General features: G+C 33.6%; 1 protein-coding gene across 1 annotated transcript in view; it reads right to left on the bottom strand.

The window, feature by feature from the left end:
- The window catches only part of LOC6036051, a 747,764-nt gene extending 724,719 nt beyond the window's left edge, over positions 1-23,045 (bottom strand). Inside the window, exon 1 of the mRNA XM_038257515.1 lies at positions 21,928-23,045. The gene's annotated coding sequence lies outside the window, so the exon portion shown is untranslated. The remainder of the gene's footprint in view (positions 1-21,927) is intronic.
- Positions 23,046-23,317: the final 272 nt, after the last annotated feature.

Raw genomic sequence — 23,317 nt, 5'->3', positions numbered from 1 at the left:
AATTTGGTTCAGGTTTCATCAAAGCTCTATGGCTTTTAAGTTTGTGTGAGATTTTCATTGTTTTACTATGGGGAAAAAACCTTTTTATATTTTGTTACCGCAAAAAATCACAATTCCAACTAAATAAACTAAAACTTCAGATTTATAGAGATTATGGTATGGAGAACAACTTTCTAGAACATCACAACTTAATCTGAACTAATCTGGCTTAGTTATTAGTGGATTGAGCCAAGATGTACTTACTGTATTTTGCAAAGGGCCAATGCTGGCATTTTTCCAGATTTCATCTAGGCGCTCACTGTGATCTGTTTTTTCCTCACCAGGCAACTTGTTTGTTGTCACTGTCAAAATAATTTTTCTAGTCAAACAATGAGATGGTTTTTTGAGATCATCCGGACAAATTGACCAGTTTTTTTGTTGTTTCAGGTCCGCGGTGCATCAAGAAGAGCTAGGAACTAATCATGCAGCAGACCCAATAAATTTGATGTGGCCTGTTTTCCCTGGAGTTCCTGAAGTTTTTAAGGGCGATGTGGCAGATCTTAAAACAATCAGCTTACACGACGGAACTGCTACACTCGAAATCATGCTTAGAGGTCCTAGACGGAGGATCTCTGGCAGGAGTTTAACGGCCTGGCTTAAATCGGCCAATGTTTGAATCACACGGCATGGATTTAGTAGAATGGAAATAAAATCTTACCAAAGTAGGGTAAATTTAATAATGACGTTCTAAATAGATGGAGCAAGAAAAATGGAAAATCCAGCGAACCATTTCTAAAAGGTTGTTTGACTATTTGCCCGAATATCTGATGTTGGCTTGTTATATAGAAATTGTGAAAAACTTCACCTGTTTTTTTTTTGTAATTTCTCTGTTCCTTAGAGAAACTCAGTTGTGCTGGTCCGAGCCGGAGATTGAACTTCTGCTCTCTCTTAATTTCCTGCTGATTAATAGAGAATCAAAATTCATAACTTGATTAAAGCTTAAGTTTTAACTGCGTGAAAGCTCCTGCCCCTGTCTAACCTAAAGGTTAATTCGTTAGCTCAGTCCAGGTGTAGGAGTCGTCTCCCTGGGTCCTGTCTCGGTGGAGTCGCTGGTAGGCAGTTGGACTAACAATCCAAAGGTCGTCAGTTCGAATTCCGGTGTAGATGGAAGCTTAGGTGTAAAAAGAGGTTTGCAATTGCCTCAACAATCAAGCCTTCGGACACCTAGTTTCGAGTAGGAATCTCGCAATCGAGAACGCCAGGGCAATGCTGTTGAGCGAATAATTTGATTTTTGAAGGGAGGTTATTGGCATGTTTGTATTGTTAAGAAATTGGCCTTCGTATCAATTCTACGTGATATTCTAATACCAAAAATAGAAGTCTTGCAAAAACGGTTCGAACTCATGACTTTTGTTGTACGTACTACACAATACAGAAAGATATGGCGGACTCCGAAGGTCAGCAGAATTCGAATGAAGTCACATGCCCAAAGTTCGTCGAAGGAGTCATTTTTGAAAAAAAAAAAAAAAACAAAATTTATGTTGAGTTCTCGAGATCCGGCTAAAAAAGCCACAATGATTTTCAAGGAAGGGTTTCACATTCTCTCGAGCTCTAAGCTGGTACCTACTATCGTAGACCACCACACCTTGGGCATCTCGTAAGAGAATCACTAGTCAGCCGGAATCAACAGCAGACGCCCCATAGCCACAGAATTTTTAAGTGTCGAATATAGACGAAGGGACCAACCAGTCGCAGAAGCAGCAGAAGTCAATACCGATCAAGCAGAGTTCTGGTGAGAGGTCTGGCTCGGAGGATCGAACTGGGGTGATGATAGTGACCAGTACCTTGAGTATCACAGATTCACAACGAAATTCAAAAACTGCTCGGAAGGGCGCTAAAATACTTTTGACTCATTTTTTTTTCTAAATTTGAAGGAGACAGACATGGGTTCGACTAAACATGAGCTGAGAACGATTTTAAGCTAGAGTTCCTCAGTCTAGGAAGATTTCGAGTGTAGCAGTTCCGTCGTGTAAGCTGATTGTTTTAAGATCTGCCACATCGCCCTTAAAAACTTCAGGAACTCCAGGGAAAACAGGCCACATCAAATTTATTGGGTCTGCTGCATGATTAGTTCCTAGCTCTTCTTGATGCACCGCGGACCTGAAACAACAAAAACTGGTCAATTTGTCCGGATGATCTCAAAACCATCTCATTGTTTGACTAGAAAAATTATTTTGACAGTGACAACAAACAAGTTGCCTGGTGAGGAAAAAACAGATCACAGTGAGCGCCTAGATGAAATCTGGAAAAATGCCAGCATTGGCCCTTTGCAAAATACAGTAAGTACATCTTGGCTCAATCCACTAATAACTAAGCCAGATTAGTTCAGATTAAGTTGTGATGTTCTAGAAAGTTGTTCTCCATACCATAATCTCTATAAATCTGAAGTTTTAGTTTATTTAGTTGGAATTGTGATTTTTTGCGGTAACAAAATATAAAAAGGTTTTTTCCCCATAGTAAAACAATGAAAATCTCACACAAACTTAAAAGCCATAGAGCTTTGATGAAACCTGAACCAAATTGGCTGAAAATTTCAGGGGAGCTTCTGTGGACATAGAGCAATGTTTTTATCAACAATGCAGCGGTCTTGCTGACATTTTTGCATTTCCAAGGAGCCCTGAACCACACTACGTACGGGTGTATGAATAAACATGAACTTCCAAAGTGAAGAGAATGTAATCAAAGGGAAAGCTGGGGTTGGATGATTTAGTACTACTATATTAATAACCCCATACGGTAAAAGTTAATAAAATCAACAAGTAACAAAAACAAAAATCATGAAATCATAAAATCATGAAATCATGAAATCATAAAATCATAAAATCATAAAATCATAAAATCATAAAATCATAAAATCATAAAATCATAAAATCATAAAATCATAAAATCATAAAATCATAAAATCATGAAATCATAAAATCATAAAATCATAAAATCATAAAATCATGAAATCATAAAATCATAAAATCATAAAATCATAAAATCATAAAATCATAAAATCATAAAATCATAAAATCATAAAATCATAAAATCATAAAATCATAAAATCATAAAATCATAAAATCATAAAATCATAAAATCATAAAATCATAAAATCATAAAATCATAAAATCATAAAATCATAAAATCATAAAATCATAAAATCATAAAATCATAAAATCATAAAATCATAAAATCATAAAATCATAAAATCATAAAATCATAAAATCATAAAATCATGAAATCATAAAATCATAAAATCATAAAATCATGAAATCATAAAATCATAAAATCATAAAATCATAAAATCATAAAATCATAAAATCATAAAATCATAAAATCATAAAATCATAAAATCATAAAATCATAAAATCATAAAATCATAAAATCATGAAATCATAAAATCATAAAATCATAAAATCATAAAATCATAAAATCATAAAATCATAAAATCATAAAATCATAAAATCATAAAATCATAAAATCATAAAATCATAAAATCATAAAATCATAAAATCATAAAATCATAAAATCATAAAATCATAAAATCATAAAATCATGAAAACATAAAATCATAAAATCATAAAATCATAAAATCATAAAATCATGAAATCATAAAATCATAAAATCATAAAATCATAAAATCATAAAATCATAAAATCATAAAATCATAAAATCATAAAATCATAAAATCATAAAATCATAAAATCATAAAATCATAAAATCATAAAATCATAAAATCATAAAATCATAAAATCATGAAATCATAAAATCATAAAATCATAAAATCATAAAATCATAAAATCATAAAATCATAAAATCATAAAATCATAAAATCATAAAATCATGAAATCATAAAATCATAAAATCATAAAATCATAAAATCATGAAATCATAAAATCATAAAATCATAAAATCATAAAATCATAAAATCATAAAATCATAAAATCATAAAATCATAAAATCATAAAATCATAAAATCATAAAATCATAAAATCATAAAATCATAAAATCATAAAATCATAAAATCATAAAATCATAAAATCATAAAATCATAAAATCATAAAATCATAAAATCATAAAATCATAAAATCATAAAATCATAAAATCATAAAATCATGAAAACATAAAATCATAAAATCATAAAATCATAAAATCATAAAATCATGAAATCATAAAATCATAAAATCATAAAATCATAAAATCATAAAATCATAAAATCATAAAATCATAAAATCATAAAATCATAAAATCATAAAATCATAAAATCATAAAATCATAAAATCATAAAATCATAAAATCATAAAATCATAAAATCATAAAATCATGAAATCATAAAATCATAAAATCATAAAATCATAAAATCATAAAATCATAAAATCATAAAATCATAAAATCATAAAATCATGAAATCATAAAATCATAAAATCATAAAATCATAAAATCATGAAATCATAAAATCATAAAATCATAAAATCATAAAATCATAAAATCATAAAATCATAAAATCATAAAATCATAAAATCATAAAATCATAAAATCATAAAATCATAAAATCATAAAATCATAAAATCATAAAATCATAAAATCATAAAATCATAAAATCATAAAATCATAAAATCATAAAATCATAAAATCATAAAATCATAAAATCATAAAATCATAAAATCATAAAATCATAAAATCATAAAATCATAAAATCATAAAATCATAAAATCATAAAATCATAAAATCATAAAATCATAAAATCATGAAATCATAAAATCATAAAATCATAAAATCATGAAATCATAAAATCATAAAATCATAAAATCATAAAATCATAAAATCATAAAATCATAAAATCATAAAATCATAAAATCATAAAATCATAAAATCATAAAATCATAAAATCATGAAATCATAAAATCATAAAATCATAAAATCATAAAATCATAAAATCATAAAATCATAAAATCATAAAATCATAAAATCATAAAATCATAAAATCATAAAATCATAAAATCATAAAATCATAAAATCATAAAATCATAAAATCATAAAATCATAAAATCATAAAATCATAAAATCATAAAATCATGAAAACATAAAATCATAAAATCATAAAATCATAAAATCATAAAATCATGAAATCATAAAATCATAAAATCATAAAATCATAAAATCATAAAATCATAAAATCATAAAATCATAAAATCATAAAATCATAAAATCATAAAATCATAAAATCATAAAATCATAAAATCATAAAATCATAAAATCATAAAATCATAAAATCATAAAATCATAAAATCATGAAATCATAAAATCATAAAATCATAAAATCATAAAATCATGAAATCATAAAATCATAAAATCATAAAATCATAAAATCATAAAATCATAAAATCATAAAATCATAAAATCATAAAATCATAAAACCATAAAATCATAAAATCATAAAATCATAAAATCATAAAACCATAAAATCATAAAATCATAAAATCACAAAATCATAAAATAATAAAATCATAAAATCATAAAGTCATAAAATCATAAAATCATCATATCATCAAATAATTAATGTTTTTGTTTTTTTTAGTGTTTTGATGTTCCGATCTCACTTTAACCCACATTTCCACTGGATGTACCTTTCCCAACAACTTTCACTTATTAACGTACCCTCACTTCAAACGTGTCGTTTGATCGAACCGATTACCAAACTTTTCAATTGTTGGGTCCTAATCGAATGCATAAATAATGACGGGCATTGGTAAACAAACTCTGCCTCCTTCAACTCTTCAACCCTACCCCAACTCCAGGCCGTGCTCCCTTTTTATCCTGTGGCTTTTGGATTTCATCAACTAAACAACAACAACCTCCCACACCAGGCCCCGCCATCAAACGCAGTGAATGAAAATAACCAGATTCTTGGATATACACTCCCGGGCAAACAAGAGGAAGAATGCCATCATCCCAGGCTTGAAGGGCTGAATAGCACTTTAAAACACATAAAACAAACAACCCAGCCCACTCACCCCATACCAACTCCCCTCTTTTTTCTAACTAGAGAAGCCTATATCGTGGGGTGCTGGACGGAAGTGATAGCCGCCCTATCTCTTCCATAGCAAAACCCATCTTGAAGGCAGAGACTCCACCAATTTTACACAACATATAATTTGTGGAACTTTAATTTTGGCGCGAAAAGTGGGCGCACTTCGTTTTGAAGGGAGTTGTTGAGCCAACAATTGCTTGGTTAACCCTCGAGTAGTCTGAAGATTGAATTGGCTGACAAAATTCAAAAATCTTAAAAAATAATGAATCTGCTTCAAATGAATAGCAGTAAAAACATTGAAATAATATCGCCATAAATACAAACTGAGGGTTAAGAAACTAGATCAGATGAACGGGGCTCCATCATGAATGTAAAAAAAACGACTCGATGAAATTGACTATGGATGGCCACAGCCAAACAAACGAAGAGCGAGAAAAACTACCCCACAATATCTTCGAAGGCGTATAAAACCCTCCCCCAAAAAAAGCAGCCCAGCACCGAACGGGACGTGACGTGGAAAACGCTTTTCTTTGCTGGCTTTTCTGGCATGCCACAATTTCTTGTTTGGTGGCCACCAGCAGCAGCAGCGGGGAAAAGTTTTTGTTCCAAGAGCCCTGTGTGATGGCTACACAGATGTCGATCTTGGTCACAGTGAAAATGCCCTGGACGGGGACGGCGCGGCTAGGATGCTCCGGACTAATTGCACTTTGATGGGCCGGCCGAGTTCTGGGAAATGTTTAATTAATAATGCTTTTTGAGGAAGCGAATGTTGGGGTTCTCGAAGGATTGAATAATACAAGAGGAATTTAAAAAAAAACTTTTTTCCTTTTGATAGAATTGTTAGTAAAGTTGGGCTTTATGCTAGAGAATTTTAATTTGTTATTCTGTGACTAGCCAGAACAAGTTTTTGTGTGTCGTTTTTCAAAAACAGTGAATAGAGCAGAGAAGGAACCGGCTCCGTGGCTTAATGGTTGCGACTTCTGCCTCGAAAGCAGAAGGTTCAGGGATCGAATCCCGGTCGGTTCACTTGAAATTTGGAATCAGGAATTGAACTTTGAATATGAACAAAAAACCTTAAAGAATCAGGTGGGATTCGAACTCACACCTTTGGATTGGTGGTCTGGGACGCTAACCAGTCGGCCATCATGGAGTTAATGCTCAAGAACTGAATTGATCCGTAGTGGTGAAATAATGTCACAAGGTATAACATATCAAACCATTATATAACTACTAACACCGTCTCAAAACAGCCCAGGGCCATCTCATATACTCATGAACTGGACGAGGGAGTCGTGGATTGCCTGGCCCGAGTCATCTGCATTACCGATCTATGTCTGTACAGCCAGAGAAAGGTATTCGCTTCAAAGGTTCTTGAGATATATGGTGGTTACTAACCGAACCGTCTCAGTTGAAATATACTGTGGTCATGGCCAAGTCCTGCCAAGACGGGGGTTCAAATACATACATACATACATACAACAGTGAATAGAGCAGAGAAGGGACTGTAGGTTTCAAAATAAAAGAACCTTGAACTCGAAATCTCGAAATTTGATTAAAAAAATTGATTTAACCAAGTCGAAACATTCTAAAAAATAATCCAAATTGTCCTATGCACTCACAAAGCTGTGTTTTTATTTTGTTAGTTAAAATGTTATTCTCATTGCCAAACAGTAGTCAGAGGAGATGAAAAATAATTTTAAACATCGGAATAAATTTTACAAACATTGCGTTATTATTATTATTCTTGTTATTCCAGTAATGATGTTCTTTATGTTTGTGTTTTTTTTAATTTATGGCTAGTAACGGAACATTATTCCAGAGTAATTATATAATTTATAAAAAAAAATGGTAGTAAGGCCGTAGCAAATATTTTTCAAAATTAGCTCGAAAAATCAGGGGGGGGGGCAAAACTATAAAAAAAATATCATAATTGTATCTATTTTGAATATTTTTTATATCTTGGGAAATTTAGATGTACAGCACAAAACAGTTTTTCTTTGCAAAGTTGATCTCTAAAGAAAATTGTAAATCCATCGATCCCTTAAAATGTTTAAATAAAAATGTAGAGTTCTTCATTCCAATGCTTTTAAAGATCAAAATTCGGTTGAAAATTATATATACCTATTTTGAGAAAGAAATGGAATAAAGGAATTCCATCAATTTTAACATTTTTGTGTTAGTTTTAAAAAGTTTAGCGCAGCTCTGGTTGAGGTCGAGAGAGAGAGCCTAATTTTAGATTTTTATAGCAAAAAGTGTCACAAAATGCTTTCTATATTATAACTATCACAAATTTATATTAAAAGAAATTTTATATTAATAAATATACGATTTTATTTTGCTTTTCTAACTGAGGTAAGGCTATAATCATGCTCAACAAATAAACTTTTCACAGATAGATAGTTAAAATACCTTCCAAACGAGGCTAAAATATTGAAGATCTGGCAACCCTGTCTCAAGTTATGACCACTTTCGTGATATTTATGTAGTTTTTTAAAGCTGGATCTCACTAATACGTTCGAAAAAGATGTCCGGATGCATCATCCGACCTATCGTTGGATCGGTTGTCGAAAGACCTTCCAAAGTATAAGAGATCGAAGGTCTGGCAACTCTGTAAATACTTTTTGAGACTTAGTTGGTTCCTTAACTAAAACTTTGTTCTCTGCGCACTTTTTTCCAAAAAGCTTAAATTCCAGATGAAAATTATTTCAGGATCTTAAGGAAAGCACCAACCACGTAGGGAATAAAGTAAGTATATTTCTGAAACTTTAAATTTAATTTGTGCTCCCAAAATTCAAAATTTGTAAAAAAAAAAAGGTTGTAAAAGCCTTAATTTGATTAGAAATCCATAAAAAAAACGATTTACAAAGTATTCTTAATAATTTGCCAAATGGTTAAATTTTTTTAATGAATATTTTAATTTAATTATTTTTTGCCCATTGGTGAAATTTTTAAAGTGGAGGAGGGGATAAAAACTTAAATTTTAAATTTACTGCGTAATTGTGGCAAAAGAAAAAAAAACAGCAGCAAAAATCAAAAATTGTAGAACTTAAAAGTTGACCTGTAATTGCATGCAGATATGCATCACTTGCAAACTTTTTTTGGATAGCAGCAAAAATGAAATGAAGAAGACTCATCCAGCAAGTCCCAATCGAAGGATTTCAAAAATGTATTTGTTGATCTATAAAAAAAACTTATCTGAAATACTTTCTATAAAAACGAAAACGATCCATCTTAACTTCGAATTAGGAAACATTGAAAATGTAGCGATTTTTTCTTAAAATCTTACCCTTAAAACGATTAACAGTTTTGCCAAATTTCAATTTTTTCGCTAAAAAACACCTTGAATCTAATAAATTCTACTTTGGAAAGATTTAAAATTAATTTAAATTTTCAATAAATTTGAATAGAATCTTAAATTTTAAAATGATTGTCGTAAAAGTTTATTTTAAATAATTTCCGAAATCTATTAATTAACCTAAAAACGATACCAGTTTTCCAGATTCCAAACGAAACCTGTTATATTGTTTTATTTTTTCGCAGAATAGATGAATGCTGGTGCATAAGTCGATTGGTCGATTTGACATGGAAATTGCCAAACATCTATGGGTCATTAGGGTGCCCAGAATCGAGTATCAATGGGTTAATCTTAACCAATTTCGCTCAAAATTTACACAGATGCTTAAAATAACCCAACAAAAACGATTTCCGCTTGTGGAGCTGGGGGTCATTTTTCTGGAAAAACTAATGGGTCATTCTCCGCCAACTCACACGAAATCGGGAAACACTCAACAAAGATTAAAAAAAACTCTGCCATTTTCCGTTACCGTAAACAGGGATGACTTTGATAGCCCGGGGAGACATTAATAGAAATTTGATTTGGCCACTAATTTTGATACATCCAATGTAACTGTCTCAATTATGCATAATAAGGTATCCCTTAATGCTTACATACTCAAAATTCTCAAAAATGTTTAGATATTAATTTGACGGGCATTTGAAAAACCTATCAAAGTCACCCCAGTTTACGGTACTCAACTTTAAAAAAATTGAAACATGTCGAGGGAATTTAATGTACTTTTTGAATCTACTTTAACCCAGAAGAGTATTTTTTTTTCATTTAGAACAAAAAAAATCATTTTAAAATTTCATGTTTTTTTCTAACTTTGCAGAGTTATTTTTTAGAGTGTAATTATGTTCTACAAAGTTGAGAATCGCAAAAAGTAACTTTTTCAAAACTTTTTTTCTTTAAATCGCTGAACTGAATTTAAAACTGAATTTAAGGACCCACTGAATTTTAGGACCCACAATCATCATCAGTATGTTTATGATATGTTTAAAGTCCGTAAAAAAGTTCAAGACAAACTTTTCATACCCAAAAACTATGATTAAGGGCCAAATACCTTCAATGCAAGCAAAGTTAAATTCCACTGAATATGCTAGTTCTACCAACCCGAAAATGAAGTCATAAAATTAACATTAAAAACTACTAGGTAATAATACCCAAGCACCTCCTCGAGCCACACACACCCACAGCACACTTGAAATTAAAGCCTCCAAAATGCCACCACTTGGAGCAGCCTACCCAGACGCTCCACCAATTTCACTCCCAGCCCCAAAAATCTACACCCAAAAGCCACGCCAACGATCCGACACCCGCACCCAACGTGGAGCTCACACATACCCGTGTGGGTGAGAAAACTCGAGGGTGTAAAAAAGCACAAACTTATCTCGATCAATTTATCTAAAGACATTTGGTGCGCTCTGTCTCCCCCGAGTTTTCCTCCTTTCTTCCTATCTTAACGTTTTTTCTTTCTTTTTTTCACGTGTTTTTGTGGTAACTTTTTCGTTCCTTTTCTGTAAAGCTTTCACCGTGGTGGTGAGGAAAAGCCCTGCTGGTGATTAAGGGAAAAACTGGGGGAGTTTTCCCGGCGTTGGCCTAGAGAGAAAAGATAACTATTTGTGGGTTTTCTTTTCATCTCTCTCACTCCCTGGCTGAAAGTCTCGATTTTTTTAGTGCACATTTTTTCTCGTTTTCTTTTCACTTTTTTTAAAGAAGGGAAGGAGCACGGAAAATTCGATTTCCCAGACACTAACGAAATTGACAACCGGCGTCGTGCCACAGACACATGAATGCTGCTTGCCTGCACCGCCACCAACTTGGGTGGGTTCAATAAGACGCCCACCCGCACGCACGCACTCACGCAAAGTTGGAAAACGTGACGGAAGCAATTGGGGCGTGAATGTTTGCGTTTGCTCGGCTGGAGGATACGCGTGGAAAATCAAATGGGATTTTCGGGGACGCTATCGGTTTTTTTTTCTCGTTTGGGTGTTGGGAAATTTTTCTAATCAGCGGTGAACATGCGGAAAATTGTGGCGTTGCAAAAATAAAACTGTCATGCTGATAGGGGAAGTTTTAAATTGTGTTGATGCTATGAATTGAATACACTATAATTTGTAGTTGACCATCAGTTCTGAATTAAAATTTCTCGAAAGTTAAGTATACCTTTCCCTGTTCTTAAGCGGCATTCGCAACAGGGATTCAAAATAGTTCAGTGATAAACGGATGCTACAATGTTTAAGGTTAACATTCCATAGGTCGTCTTCCTAATGTATCTCAATAAGATCCAGCTTGTGAAGATACACTACCTTCTCTTTAATAAACAATTAAATCAAATCTACCACTTACGATGTGTAAGCACTAACACTAGGCTACATGGCGCGGTCAAAATGTCTTCAATGGAAACTTGATATGAATTTTGAAGATTTTTGAACAAAAAATACGATTTGGACCAGTTTTGAACACGCTGTATATTTTTTTAGGAGTAAGTTAGCAAAATACAGTATGTAAAAAAAGTATTTACACCCCTTGTGCACTATGCACATTTTGTGATGAAACATGTAAACAATTTAAAGTTTGACAGAAACCTAGTACTACGTTTTGTTCAGAAACTCATGCCAAACATTTTGCTACAAAAAGCTCATTAAAAGATGATTTGTATAAAAAGTTATAAAACAAATACTATTACAAAAATCAAAAAAGGTGTAAAAAAAGTTTGTACACCTTTCGAAAAATTATTATAAATAAATTTATTTGTTAACAAATCACCAAAAATCCAGTCTCCCAACTCCAAATAGGCATCCGTGACTGATTTAGAAAAATAATTTGGATTGAATATAAAGTTTACTAACTACTTAGTATAAAAGTTTATATAACTCTGGATATTCTTTATAAAATTTATCTAAACTTAATTTCGCTAACTTTAAATTCAACGAAATGTCAATATATTACCATAGAATTGCTAAATAAACATTTTGGAGTGGGTATAACACCGTTTTGGGGGTCTTTGTAACGATAGAATAGATTTTTCGTTGAAATTTCGTACCAACCCGGAATTACGTCGTCGGAAAATCCGCCGGCATCCGAACCGGTCCACGATTCACAAGTCAACCTATGTAGCATCGGAAAGGGCATAAAATTTCCGATCTTTTGATACCCAGACATCTAGGTTTTCTATAAAACACACGTTTTTAAATACTTTTTTTACATACTGTACTCCCTCCGAAAAAGGATTTGGAAATATTTTATTTTACAGTTCCAAAAAATCTCTATTCCAAAAGTACATATCAATGCCAAAAAATCGTCTGCTAAACACTATTGATAATAAGTTTGCACTTTAGGTACAGTACAACGATTTAAAAAAAAGTACCGTCAGTGGGGGTGACTATGGGTCAAAAAACGATACACCTCTCGTAATTTCTTAAAACTTCAGAACTTAGACAACTTAGACAAGAACTTAGAGAACTTTACAAAAACAATTTAAATAACATCGAAAATCTTTCAACGTAGATTTGTTCATAGATAGTTTACTAATATTTTCCCAAAATATGTTGGAATTTGGTTAACTCTACCTTAAATGCCAACAGTTTGAATTTTGACCCAATCTCACCCCTTAGAGAGGGTGACATTGGGTCAAATGAATCTAAAATGATCATCAAATACAACGATATGGTAAAAACAAGTCATCCAACAGTGTTTCTTGTTCGAGGGAACCGTAGTGACATGCTACATTGTTTGAAGTAGAAATTTTCAATTTTCGAGAAAATTCCAACAAAAATATTAAAAAGTTGAATTTTCGAGAAGTTATTTTTGGCCAACAACGTACTTCACCTTTATACAGCTGCCAAAATGACAGGATTTGTTCTAGAAAAGAGATTTTTTCAGCTAAGTCATCTTATGATGCCCCATACACAACCCTTTTAACAGAATTCAGTTTCATTGAGAAGAAGGTAAAATCCGTTAAAAATAACTTTGATCCAATCTCACCACCCAGACTCAATGTCACCCCCACAACGAAAATTCGAATAATATATAATCTTACTTCAAAATTGATTTTGAATGCAATAAAACAGATTTTTTATGATTTTTATCAAACAAAAACAATGATTTAATTGAGAATTTTCAAATGAAAACTTAAACGCATTCTTACTAAATTTGCACATTTTCAATCTGAAATTTTGTAACAAGCAGAGTGGCAACAATGTCAACCCGGTTTTTTTTTCAATAGCAGATTTTAACGCAAACTTCTATAAAGCCCCATTGGAACAAAACTAATTCGAAAAAAAAATACTCTAAAACATTTTTTCAATCAACTCTAGAACAAGCCTTACCGTTTTAGCAATATTTTAATTTTAATTATCTTAATGTCACCCCAGTTTACGGTAACAGAATATTGAATCAAATTAAAACCGAAAAGGGTTACATAGCCAAGAAAAGGTTGAAAACCGCTGCACTAGAGTATAACATATTGAAAAATCTGGAACGTGAAAAATTGTGTCTAAAAATCTAAAATATTGTCAATCAAAAACTTTATTGTAATGCACAACCAAATTTTGCAATTAAAAATCACAATTTCTTCTATAATGCACTGCAGTTCAAATAACGGGCATTTATAGGTGAAATTTAAGGATTTGTTTTTAGTTTTTTGCACTTTCTAAATTTTTCATGAAGAAATAGCACCCAAGCAAAAAATCGATAGAGTAAAAAAAATCCTCTTTTTGATAAAAAATCAAAAAAAAATCAAACCATCCACATTAACGACCCCCGGGTCTTTTGTGGTCTCTATTGCAAGTTTGTGCTCGAACCTAGGAGTTCGAAGGCTTTGAATGGGGAGAGCACCCAATCCTCTTTCTACTCCAAGGAACCTTCCACTCCAGTGTTTGAACTGACGACCTTTGGATTGCGAGTCCAACCACCGCCAGCGATTCCACCGGAGTAGGCTTGGTTTGGTGTGTTGTTTGTACTTATGGCATGGAGACGACTCCTAAACCTGGAATGACTTAACGGCCTAACAACCAAGGCCGGGACCGACATTTTACTTCCTCATCCGATGGAAGGTTGGAGCAGATGGGAATCGAACCCAGAATCATCCGCTTACAAAGCGGACAGCGTAACCATTCGGCCACGCACTGCCACTTTTTGACATATTAATCGAATTGCAGGTTGCTAAGTTTCTAAAAAATAAAATTTGTTAACATAAATTGAGGTTTTTCGGTGTCATTTAGCTAGCCTTCATTTTTTAACTAGCGATATCGTGGAACTATTGGTTCAGTTTTGCAATCTAAAAAATGAAAACTCAAAATATCCAAAATAAGTCATTTCAGCCCTTTTAAAAAGTTAATCTACATTTGAAACTTAAAATATTTAAAAAAGATTAGAAAATTTTAAAAAAGTTTCATTTTTTAACATTGAAAATCGAGCAATTGAGAAAACTGAGGGCTCATAGGATGACACTGCAGAAAACTCATTTTCCACAAATATTTATGCTTTAAGTGGCCTGTATCTCAACAACCAGCAGTCTGATCAACAAAGATAAAAACTGTAAGCTGTTACCTCACCTTTTCGACAATATGCTTTGCTGAGGTTCTGTTATTTCATAAAGTTAAAAAAAAAACATAAAACTGAACATTTTTCGACAAAATAACACTTCAAATTGCTTACAACTTGATACGGTGCACATTATCAAAAAAATTAGTCAAGCCATTCTGGATTGCAAATTTGATTTTGAATTTAAAAATATTTTTGAAACTTTGAATGTAAATATATTATTTTTCAAAAATCAAATTTATTTCGAAAATTTATACCTCTGGTATCAGTTTTGCACCGGCCTAAACTAGAGCGCCTTTTTAGATCCCCGAGAACATCGATTCTCAACCTTCTTCTAAGCTGATATCCCCTGCCATGTAGTTCAAGTATGCTCGGTTTTCCGTTGAGAATCCGTCCTTAGAATATATGAAAAAAAAATATCTGGAAATAAAATTTTGAGAATTCAACTTTGGTAATGAAAGGTCTAGAAGTGACGCACTTTAGCATCATACTGTCTTCGGGAGAGTTGTTTAGGACATTCAGAGCTTTACTTCTACGTTATTAGTTTCATAAAAGAATAAAACATGAATTTTGTAAGTTCAAAAATGTGAAAATGCAAGTTCCCCATAGTAATTTCCATTTGCTTTGCGCCAATCGTGGGTTTAACCAATCGCTCCCAAATTTTGGGAGGTAGTTTTGGACTTTAAAAGGGACCCAACAAATGTGTTGCTGAAAACATCAATTTTCGATTCCACCCTAATGCTCCAACGTGCTCAAAACCAATAACGTAAGCACTTTTTTCATCGCTTTGAGAAAGATTTTTCCAGAGTTTTTGACTGTCTTCTTTTTATTATAGCTGTTTACCACACCTCGGTCATGTCAAAAGGTTTCAAAAAGTGGACCTTGAATTCGTGATCATCGACCAACATTACTCTCCTGGACAAACTTTCATTAATTTGAGTGGAATCGTTACAACTCTTTCCGATTTCTAGATAGCTGACAGAGTTCGACCCACCGATAAAAAACAAGAATTATCAAAATACCATCAAGCTTCCAAGCTTCACCTGTACGAAACCACTCAACGCAACGCGGTGCGCGGGCATCATTATCAATTTACATAACCCATATCGCTTCCCGTTCCGGTATCGGTTCCATCCGGCTTTCCTGCCTATATAAACTCCGCCGGGTCGACCAGCCCGGCCGGTTGCGATAAGGTACGCCATCCGATTGATTTTCAAATCGTTTGTGTACAACCCATTTCCGGAACTGTATCATTCGGCAATCTTTTGCAGTGCGCGCGATGGTGTTGTGCGGCGAGTATACCTTCCAGGCGTGGCACCGGATATGTTAGCGGGTGTGTGTGTGCGTGCGTGAGTTGATCCACAAGTCGAAAACCATTGAACCGGGAGGTCATGAACCGGATGTTACCCCGATGATGACGACGCGAACCCATATGTGTGTGTATTGTGCTTTCGTTTGTGTGAGTGGATTGAAACGAGCAAAACTCCGGATCGTGCTAATATTATTCAAATTACCCATAATTTCACCTGCCTTATTGTAAGGCTTTTACCTTGTGTTTGAGTGAGTATGGTTGCGAGTGTGTGTACCAACTTCACTTTTCAAATTTCTTCTTTTTTCTCGTGGTGAACGCGTTTGTGAAAGAAAATCACCTCACCAAAAGTTTATTTTTCTACTGAATTTGAAAAATATTTCTTTAGAAGAGTTCGTGTTAAATCCAGCCCAAAAATCCCTAACGAATTTTACTTTCAAAAATTGCAAGTCTGAGCTGTCCCGCCCAAGTGAATAAGCAAGTCGAATTATCGTGTTGATCTCTGACATGGTTTAGGAATAGGGACGGAAAACTTGGAGGAAAAAGGGACTCAGCTCATAAAGCGTCATATTACGCACGATTGAATATTTTTCCTCTTCCTCGGGGATGAGCTTTCACTTTTCACGCACACACACGACCAACCACATTTTGAGGTTTTTCCTTCATTCAGCAGACATTTCCATATACATATCTAGAGAAACCAAAAATAGCAAGCTACCGCAGAGCACGCGGGTGGGGAGGAAAAAGTTACGTACTAAAGGGTAATTGCGGGGTGTGGTTTTTTATTCGCTTCCCAAACCCCCATTCCTGGGACCCCATTTTTATCCTTCCCTTCACCAACTTGTAGCGATCCTGACGAAGGCTCATTCGGTTGGAATTCCGTGAGGGCACTTGAATGATTCTCGCTTAGCCGGAAAAAATGTCTACCAGAAGGGAGTGGAAGGGGTGGGGGATGGGGAGAATGGCGTTTCCTGCGTGGCTTCCGGTGATAATCGACTTCGACTCCGACTGTTAAGGGGGTGCTTGGAGCTTGTGACGTGAGCCGTACACACAGACGCCACGTGTCAGACGGACTAATTTGTGTGTGATGATACCTAATGTTGTGTTTCTGGCTGGTTCACGGTGTGGAACGAATTTATTGTTTGGACGCAGTCAGTGATTTTTTTTTTTTCATTCTTCTCGTGTTGAAATAATAATGAAATCGTGATAAAGAGCAGTGATTGCTGGTTTCATTTCAAATTTTTATCTTTATCTGTTTTTTTACCAAGAAAATGCCATTGCAGAAATGTCAGCCTTCAAATTTCATAAAACATACAGGCGATTCATCAAGAAATAGTGTTAAAACTTGACGAAATGTGATATTTTTAAAAGTCCCGGGGATCGTTAAAGTGGATTGCTTTGCTTTTTTTTTACCTATCTACAATCACTTAGTTTAGAAAATTCTACTAAGCGACTAAGACCTTCAAATAATCGAAAGAAACCTTATCTGACGATCTAAATGAGCTTGTTATTAGATTTCTGTGAAAAAATAGTTAATGTCTAATTTCCCAGTATCGGGATGTTTGGAATATGATAAATAAATTCTACAAATAAATTATTCAATGTTTTTAGTGATTGAAGATTAGCGTGGTTCACGGGTATATGAAAAAGACAAAAGTGTTTAATTTTGAATGCATTAACCTTAGTACTATCAATGTACTATGACAATGGAGAGTTATAACTTTTTACATCTTTTTAGAAAAAAAAAAATCCCAAAACCCTAACAAATTTTTCTATTCTTAAGTTTCTTATAGGTTTTGATCCGGGGACAAAGTTGTAGAACATCGCAAAGCGCTAGGAAATGATCCCGTAAAAATACAAGATGCTTTTTACAGTTTACTTTTTTCGGTAAAATTTAAAACATGTTAATAACATTGTAACAAAAGTCTTAATGCTCTGAACAAAAACATTAAAATACTTTTGAGTGCATTTTAATTCAATTGTTCTTAATTTTCACAATTACAATGAAATTAAAAAGTGTATATTTTGTTTTTTTGAATCCAGCAAAACCGAAACAAAAATAAAACAAACTTACGATACGAGAATTTTTGACAATTCCCGAGAATTCTGTACCGAGATTTCCCGGGATTGACTATGGTATGCTATACTAAAAAAATGAAAACTTTTTAAAATTAAAATAAAATACAAGTGTAATCAATCTTTGACTATCCTGCAAATATTTTTTAATATAAAATCTGTAGGCAGTGTTACAGATCCGTTTTAATTATTTAGTTTTGCTTCTAATTATTCTATGTTGCGTTTAATCTCTTAGTAGAGTCTACACTTTCAACAGAAATGATCAATTTTACAGTTGATATTTTAAAGAAAATTTTCGATGAAACTTTGGTACCGTTAAACGGGATAATTTTGATAGGTTTGAGATTTTCCGAAAAAAGAAGAGTACACTCAAACCCCGGTGGTTTGACACCAACTATTGTCAAACGAACGGGGTCACTTTTTAGTTTGACACCCCTTTTACACGGAGTTCACACACACTATTAAACGTTTGTTTTGATAGTGTGCGTGAGCGCCGTGTAAAAAGTGATAGTTCGTCACTTTTTAGTTTGACTTTGACCAACCAACGGGGTACAAACTAAAAAAGCGTCAAACGAAAAAGTGACCAACCACCGGGGGTTGAGTGTACAAATTAAATAAGTACGGAATGGTATGGCATCATACTGACCGTGGAAGAGAAGTGTTCAAAGTACCTCAAGAAAAACTTTGCAAAAAAATTTGAAAAGTTTAATAAGTTAGTTAACTATAATTAAGAAAGTGTCACGATTTTCTCAATGAACCTGATTTTGAATCGGAACAAGGAATGCATTTTCGAATTCTTTGGATAATTTTCCACTAGGAGAAGGTAAAATTAGTATACAGACAAAAATATTATGTATTTGGAACAAAATTACAAAAAATCTCAAAATTTAGAGGAATTTTCAGTAGAAAAAATTCATATAAAATGTATAAAAACTTTTGATTCGTGTCTCAAATTGAATTTAAAATGCAATAGAAATCGATAATTTGATTAACAAAACAAGTTTTAACGAATTTTAGTCAAAATTCAAACTTTTTACCAAAAATTTACTTTTAAAAAAATTTTATCTTTATTTATCTTCAAAACAATATCAGCAACCTTAGTGATGATAAATCTGATTTGAACAAGAAAAACAATGACTATCAAAATCACCCCGGAATTCTAATTGAAAATTTTTACCGTAACTATTTTTTAACAATATTGAAAAAACATACCGCAGTATGTTGAGAAAACCCTTACCATTTGGATAATATTCCAAAAAAAATAGAAAAAATATAAAAACTTAAATAACAAGCCATAGTTTCAATATTTGGATGCAAACAGTGTTTTAAAATACATTTTACACTAGTTCAGTTGTTTTGCAATCATTAGTTTTCAAAAAATGTAAGATTTGACGAAAACAAAAATTTAAGCGAAAAAAAAACTTTTTGCAATAATAAACATCGAAAATTTTCAAAAATTCTGAATATTTTTAAATCAACCCAAACATGATAAAAATGATTCTAATTGCAGAGGAATGCATTTTATATTTATTTCAGCTGATTGCACTTAAATTTCCAGTGAAATTTTGAAGTTTTTGAAAAAAAAAATTTTCCTGATTTTTCGGGCTAGGGGGGGTCGTAAAATCGCGATAACTCGTGATGTTTACAAGCAAACCCCTTATATATCAAATTTTTGTAATTGTCTGCTCTACAACTTTGGAGAACATTATTACACTCTAAAAAATAACCCTGCAAAGTTAGAAAAAACACGAAATTTTAAAATGAAAAATTTTGTTCTAAATGAAAAAATCACCCTTCTGGGTCAATGTAGATTCGAAAAGAACATTAAATTTCCCATAAAATGACATGTTCCAAAATTTTTAACAGTCGAGTAACGGAAAATGGGAGAATTTTTGAAACTTTTTTAGTGTTTTTTTCGATGAAAAATACGTTTTTTCGAAATTCTGAGTACGCCATCAAATCGGGCGTCTAATTTTACATAAAAGTCCCTTTGACACCAAATTTCTATCTCATCACCGTTTCAGGCTGCAAATTGTTGAAAAACACCTCTTTTTTCGCATGTTCAAAAATGGAAGGGGTCGTACCGCCCCTCCGTCACGAGATATCAAAAAAAAAAAGGACCTCGGATTCGTGATCAGGGACAAAAGTTACCCCTTAGGACAAAGTTTCACGCAAATCAAAGAGGGGTCGGGGCAACTGCTGTGTGAGTTGGCGGAGAATTACCCAAATGCATTTCCTTGCACTTCTTGTCACGTATAGCACGATTGTGTTCGTTTAAAAACATTTTGAATTTTAGTGAAGTTTCCTTGTAAAAGTTCTTTTTGTCATATTTTTGTGAAAAATCATTTTTTGAAAACTAATAAAAGTGTTTCATAAACTAGGTCAATTCCTTGGAATAACAATTTGTCTACCTTCAATTTTTTTTATGATAGGATTCTAGAAGAAAATTGATGTTTCAAACTCGGTTTATTCCTGATAAAAATAGTTTTGCTTAAAAATATTGTTTTAGTCTTCAAAATCAGCCCTTTTGGATCATTTAATTTTTTTTCTCGTAAAATTTCCACAAATCATTTGATTTGATGGTCCCCATGAAAACTGCAGATTTGGACTCTTGATATATAATTAGTATAATACAATCTTAACGGTTGTTTAACATTATACTTTATAGGTTATTTAATCATTTTACACGCTCCGTAAAATTTGGTGTTTTTTTGAAAGTGGTCCCCGTGAAAATTGCCTTTTTTTTTTAGCGTAAAAAAATAATCGATACATGTTTCTATCTAACTACAAAACAATGTGTATACCAACTTGTTCAGCATTTCAAATTAAACCAATATTCAGTACCATTAAAGTGTTTAAAATTTGAAAACCCCCTATCTACGATAAAAAACACGCTAAATTATGTTTTTCCACAGCATTCCAAATTAAATTACACCTCGAATGATTGAACAAATATGCCATTGCCATTCGAGCATCAATTTTTATTAATGCAAACAACACCATTCATTCACCTATCAATTAGTACCACCAGCAACCATCCTTCTCGCGAAGTGTACCCTTTTAATTAACCCCAATTAGCGCACACCAGAACCCACACAGATTCGAGAGCCCCTTCCAATAACGCACACGCCAAATTGGTTTCCAGTTTATTTTCGCGCCAACTTATTTTTGCTTTCTCAGAAGCTCGACTGCGTTTTAATAATTAACTCTCCCGATATAAGCACACTTAAAAAAATGGTAATGTTACATTGAAGAATGTGTAAACATTTTGTTAAAGAGAAAATATGTAATTTTACCTTTAAAGACGTGTAAATTCACTTATTTTTATCAGAAATGCCTGAAATTACTTACAAATGTTTTTTTTTTACAGTGAATCTCACGTGCGAAAGCATGTGAACCTCAAGGCTTCACTGTAATTACAGTCGTATTTTTAGCCCAACTTTCACCTCACGCCAATTTGACCTCATGAAAGTTTAACCTCAACCTAACATAACGCCGAAAGTTGCAAACTTAATCAGTCTATATCACACAGGGCGGTGGTGGGGGGGCTCGTCTCATCAAATATGCATTAGTCGTTAATGAATTATGTAAATAAATTTTATTAACCTTGTTTTCCTCCCACGGCAGCAGCAGCAGCAGCAGCACTCCTTCTTTTCACGCAGGGAGAAATTTCACGTCAACGCCACACTGACAATGACTGAGTGACCTCAAATTTAATTTTCCACTAAATCACACACACTTTAGGGCCGGATTTCCGGTTAATTTTTCCTCTCTCTCGTGAATCAGATGATTTCCTTTCGGCGATTTTTCCACTTTTCTTCGTTTTGAGATGCGACGATTTTTCCTCTGCTTCGTCACAACAGAAGAATGGAATAAAACGAGCTCGTTTCACTTAAATTTCATTTCCGGCCACCGAGGGTCGAACCTTCGACGAAATTTATTCACACGACGACGACGACCATCATAATTTTTCACGACACTGACACAAAAAAATTGCTTTCTTTTTGGCGAGACTTTGTCACACCAATTTTGTAGACTTTTTTGAGGTTAGGTTTTGATGTTTGCAAAGTTCTTATTTTCTCAGATTAGTCGCTGCTAGAACGAGTCTAATTAATCCTTCCTCGGGAAAAGTGGAAAACTACTAGCTGTTCCCCCTCAGTTCTGGCTGCACTTTTCACTCGATTTTATTTTCGCAATCTTCGTTTCGTTTGTTCCCACGAGGGAAAATCCCCTCGACGACCCACTTTCTGAACTGGTGCAGCAGCGGCAAAACAGTTTGCTTCAATTAATCAGATTTAATTTGATGCGATTATTCGTCCTTGTCTCTTTTCTTATCTTATAACTCTGACCACCACCCACTTCAGCAGCTTTTCGCCGTCATCCACGAAGCTAATCCTGTGGCAGGGAGGGGAGGACGAACGCAAATCCCCTTCGAATCCTTACAAGTGGATTTTTTATTGTTTTGCAAACTGTCCGCGACCTTTTGCGCGGAAATCCGTGCCGTTCCCCCAGGTAACTGTTACGAAATCAGCTGTTTTTCCCCCGCATCTATTCGGGAAAACACCTCCTTTTCCCCAAAATTCGCACTCACGCACACACCTTGCAGCGACGAGAAGGGTGGTGGGAGGGTTCGGGAAATTCGTCACGCGACGCGGAAAAACGCATTCGAAAATTTGGCCCGACCGACGACAATACCGGCCCCGGTCCGGTATTTTACCCGACCAAGTGACAAATTGAAACTGAATCCCGACTCCCGGCGGTGGGGCCAGATTCGTGCGGACGCGAATTTCGCACTGTCACCCTCTCTCTCGGGAAGAGTTTTTCTTTTCAACCCGAAAGGACGATGAGAGTGGAGCAGATTTTCCAGCTAGTGAGGAAAACTTGAAAGGAGAGGGAGAACGAGAGCGTAACTGTTGCGGTTAGGTGAGAGGAGAGCAAGTGCACGCTGAATTGGAACTGAGTGAAGAGAAGGAGTTCATTGGGTGATACGGTTAAC

This window comes from Culex quinquefasciatus, chromosome 2 (genome assembly GCF_015732765.1).
Source record: "Culex quinquefasciatus strain JHB chromosome 2, VPISU_Cqui_1.0_pri_paternal, whole genome shotgun sequence".
In the NCBI taxonomy this organism is placed as follows: domain Eukaryota; kingdom Metazoa; phylum Arthropoda; class Insecta; order Diptera; family Culicidae; genus Culex; species Culex quinquefasciatus.
Note: the sequence above shows the minus strand (reverse complement) of the source record. Positions and strands in the feature narration are given on the sequence as shown.